Source organism: Arachis hypogaea, chromosome 11, assembly GCF_003086295.3.
Source record: "Arachis hypogaea cultivar Tifrunner chromosome 11, arahy.Tifrunner.gnm2.J5K5, whole genome shotgun sequence".
In the NCBI taxonomy this organism is placed as follows: domain Eukaryota; kingdom Viridiplantae; phylum Streptophyta; class Magnoliopsida; order Fabales; family Fabaceae; genus Arachis; species Arachis hypogaea.
Window position 1 is genome coordinate 26,508,981 of NC_092046.1, and position 5,448 is coordinate 26,514,428.

Below are 5,448 nucleotides of genomic sequence, written 5' to 3' on the forward strand. Positions count from 1 at the left end.
TTCTCTCTCAAAACCCATACTAAACACACAAAATTCAAAAGCTGTAGAAACAGAATACAGAGGAAAATAGATACTAGTACATACCTCATTTACTCATTTCTTTCTCAGCAACTTGCATAGCAAACTTTTATCCAAAATGAAACAATAATTTGGAAGCACAACTATTTGTATTCTAATGCAGTTACTCAAAGGTTACCACCGCTGGTTAAGTTCCACCTCACCCACTAATCAATCAAATCAACAGTTCAGAAGGCATTGGAAATGACAAACTATTTATTACCATCATTACTTATCTCTCCCTTCATTTGAAATCAATTCTTTTTTACAGTAATTATTTCATATTATTTTAATAAAGCATCTTGAACTGGGGGCTCCAAGGCTAATCCAAATAGCCGAGTTATGAACACAATGGCCGACTTATGTTTTATTAAAAGCTCAACTTGCTTCATTAAAACACATTTTCAGGTTAAGCTTGGGGGGCTATGATACGGCCGTTACAACTCCGATGTTATAACTCGGCATCATACACCATAACTCAGTACTTTACATTATAAATCGGCACTCTGTGTTATAACTCGGCGTTATACGTTACAGTCAGAATCAATGGATTACATCCTGGAATAAAAATGTCCGACTAGGCATTATTACTTATTAAAACCTAATAAATGTTCTTCAATTTAGATGATCAACAGAAACGTAACTGGCGCATTTCACCTCACCTATAAAGGTATGGTATTTTATCCTCAAAGGATATACTGAATTCACGATACTAACTTAAGCATCGGAGTGCCTTTGCAGGTATACCCCCCCTTTGTTTGTTTGTATTCTCCACAACGTGACATCTTCCTGGACAAAGAGCTCGGATCCTCCTAGCCTACAGCTCGATGCTAAAGGCAATAGCTCGGCGTTGACTCTCATAGCCGAGGTTACATCCATGTTATTCACACAAGAACACATAGCCTTATGGTTTTCTATGGTGTACCATGATATGATAAAGACACAAACTATATTCCATGAATCCACACAAACGTAAAATGTTACATGATCATAATGAATACTTGAATGATGGAAACAGAATTTTATATATACTTATTACTATTATTTATGTTTTATTTTATTCATTCCTTTTTTTTCTGTATGTTCTTAAGATAAGGTATTTTTGAAAATTAAAAAAAAAAAAGAGAAGGTATCTTTAGTACAATTTGTATATAAATAAGCAAAAGAATGATAGTGACAAAATAAAAGGGATTATAGGAATATCTTTCATGTTATAGAATCATTGAATAGAATTATAGACATATCTTTTATTGAATATTTATAGTTTAATCGAATTTTTAATTAGGTACCTATACTTTTTTTTTATTTTCAATTGGGTCCCTAAGAGTATATAAGTAATTTCACAATTTACTAATATTTTTTTGACGTTTAACGTTAATAAGGACTAAATTGGAAAAAAAAAGTGTATAGGGACCCAATTGAAAAGACAAAAAAAAGGTATATGGACCTAATTGAAAATTCGGTGAAACTATAGGGACTTGTAGAGTAATTAAACCTTTAATAAAAATTCATTTGATTTAAATAAATAATTTTACTTTTTAATTTATCCTTTATTTATATATAAAATAAGATGATTGCTATGGTACCTAAAAGATATTACCTGATTGCTAAAATAGGTTAAATAATTAATTTTGAATTTAAAAGTATAAAAGTTAAAAAATATTAAATATTTTAAACTTACTATAAAAAATAATTTAAACAAAAATTAAACACCAAACAAAAGACACCATAAAATTAGTCATAAAATAATCCATTAATTAAAACCAAAAGTTGTCATATGACCACCGTTACCACTGGCTGCTGCGCGCTATCTCTTTCTCTTTTGTACTAATATATCAATGGTAAAAATTGATTTTTGTTGTAAAATAAAAGATATATATATATAATAAAGTTGTATAAATAGAAGACTCTAGTATTAAAATAATTAGCTCAATAATAATTTATATATATATAATAAAATTATATGTTGTATTGTGTATATATATACAAAGATAGAAAGAAGTATTAAAAATAAAGAGAGGGAGAATCGCATTTGTTTATTGTTACAATCTCAATATAATAAAGATGATTAATAATGCTATTAATATTATATGTAAAGAGTAATAGAAAATAGAATTTAAAATACTTATAAAATAAAAGAAGAGAAAGAACTGTAGTAGAAATATAAGGAGAAGAGTATTTGATTGCAGCATAAAAGAGGATTGATTTATTTGTATGAAAAGGAAGGGAGAATGGTATTTTGTTCTGTTGTTATGTGTATATTCCTTTTGCCCGTACATCCTTTTATAGGCATACAAAACTTGCTTTTTCAAACCTCATTAATGTTCTTCAATATAAAAACTTGTTCCTCTCAGTATAGGAAAGATGAATTGCTCATTAATGGACATCCATTCTTATCCATAGTATCCTCGTCATAACACTCCCCCTTGGATGTCCATTTAGGATTATTGCCTTGTTAAAACCTTACTAAAGAAAAACCCAGTGGGAAAAAAAACCTTAGTGAAGGAAAAAGAGTACAATATCCTTTAGTGATGGGGACTGCCTCATTAAAAACCTTGTCAAGAAAAACCCAATGGGAAAAAACCTGACCAAGGGAAAAAGAGTACAGTCTCCCCCTCTTGCCGACATCATTTAATGTCTCGAAATCGGCGCATTCCAATCTCATGTACCAATCTTTCAAAGGAGGATTTTGGGAGTGACTTTGTAAATAAATCTGCTAGATTGTCACTTGAACGGATCTGTTGGACATCAATTGTCCCTTGATTTTGAAGGTCATGAGTGAAGAAGAATTTGGGAGAAATATGCTTTGTTCTATCACCTTTGATGTATCCACTCTTAAGTTGAGCAATGCATGCTGCATTATCTTCAAACAGGACAGTTGGAGCTATCTTATGATCAATCAGTCCACATGATGATAGAATATATTGAATCAGACTCCTCAGCCAAAAACACTCGCGACTAGCTTCATAAATCGCCAGTATTTCAGCATGATTAGAGGATGTTGCAGCAATCGTCTGTTTCGTGGACCTCCAAGATATAGCTGTACCACCATATGTGAACAGGTATCCTGTTTGAGATCTCCCTTTATGTGGATCAGACAAGTATCCGGCATCTGCATAGCCAACTAGTTGTGACTTGGATCCATAGGGATAAAACAATCCCATATCAACCATTCCATGAAGATATCAAAAAATTTGTTTGATTCCACTCCAATGTCTTCTGGTTGGAGAGGAACTATACCTTGCTAGTAAATTCACCGCGAATGATATGTCAGGTCGCGTATTATTAGCAAGATACATTAGCGCTCCAATGGCACTAAGATATGGTACTTCAGGACCAAGGATATCTTCATTTTCTTCTTTAGGACGAAATTGATCCTTTTTCATATCCAAGGATCTTACGATCATTGGTGTACTTAATGGATGTAACTTATCCATATAAAATCTTTTCAAGATCCTTTCTGTGTATGTTGTTTGATGAATAAAGATCCCACCTTTTATATGCTCGATCTGCAGGCCGAGACAAAACTTAGTCCTTCCAAGATCTTTCATCTCAAACTCTTCTTTTAGAGTTTTTATAATTGTTGGAATCTCTTCAGGAGTCCCAATGATATTTAAATCATCAACGTACACAGCAATTATAATGAACCCAGATGTAGTTTTCTTTATGAAAACACATGGGCAGATATCATCATTCTTGAATCCGTTTTTGGCCAGGTACTCAGTAAGACGATTATACCACATTCGTCCAGATTGCTTTAGACCATATAAAGATCTTTGCAATTTGACTGAGTATAACCCTTGCGAATATTCATTGGATGGTTTAGATATCTTTAGTCCTTCAGGGACTTTCATATAGATATCACGATCTAATGAGCCGTATAAATAGGCTGTTACCACATCCATTAAATGCATATGCAGTTTATGATATGCAGATAGGCTGACTAAATAACGCAATGTTATCGCATCCACTACGGGGGAATACGTTTCTTCATAATCTATACCGGGCCTTTGTGAAAAACCTTGTGCCACAAGTCGGGCTTTGTAGCGCACAACTTCATTTTTCTCATTTCGTTTTCTCACAAATACCCATTTGTATCCAACAGGTTTTACATCTTCTGGTGTACGGACTACAGGTCCAAAGACTTCACGTTTTGCAAGTGAGTCTAATTCAGACTTCATGGCTGCTTCCCATTTTGGCCAACCATTTCTTTGTCGACATTCTTCAACTGATCTTGGCTCAAGATCCTTACTTTCATGCATGATATTTAATGCCACATTATATGCAAATATTTCATTGACAATTGTCTTATTTCGGTCCCATTTCTCTCCTGTAAAGACATAATTTATCGAGATCTCGTCATTTTCACAATTTTCAGGTACCTGAACGTCTTCTGGCGTTATATCAGAATTTTGGACAACTGCAGGTGTCTTTACTATGTCTTTTTCAACAGGAATCGTATTTACCTCTTTTCTCTTTCGAGAATTTTTATCTTTGGAACCGACAGGCCTGCCACGCTTCTGGCGTGTATTTGCTTCAGTGGCAGTTTGTCCAACTGGGACATCAATTCGAATTGGGGCATTTTCCGCCCTGCCACGCTTCTGGCGTGAATTTGCTTCAGTGGCTACTTGTCCTACTGGGACATCAATTCGAATTGGGGCATTTTTCGCTGGTATATACGACTTGGTTATCCTCTTTGTATCGGAAAATGCATCAGGCAATTCATTTGCTATTCTTTGCAAATGTATAATCTTTTGAACTTCCAGTTCACATTGCCTTGATCGAGGATCTAAATGCATCAATGATGATGCATTCCAATTAAGTTCCTTTTCAGGAAACTTATTCTCTCCCCCTAATGTTGGAAATTTTGATTCATCAAAATGACAATCTGCAAACCGGGCTTTAAACACATCACCAGTTTGTATCTCAAGATACCTCACTATAGAGGGAGAGTCATATCCAACATATATCCCCAATTTTCTTTGGGGTCCCATTTTGGTGCGATTAGGTGGCGCAATGGGAACATATATCGCACACCCAAATATTCTTAAATGGGAAACATTTGGCTGCTGGCCAAAAGCTAATTGCATAGGAGAGAACTGATGGTAACTCGTTGGCCTCAAACGAATAAGTGCTGCAGCATGTAAAACTGCATGCCCCCAAACCGAGGTTGGGAGATTTGTTCTCATAAGCAAGGGTCTAGCAATTAATTGGAGACGCTTAATAAGTGATTCTGCTAACCCATTTTGTGTGTGAACATAAGCTACTGGATGTTCAACACTTATTCCATTAGCCATACAATAAGCATCAAAAGCTTGGGAAGTAAATTCACCAGCATTATCAAGATAAATTGCTTTAATTGGATTTTCTGGAAATTGTGCTTTTAATCGA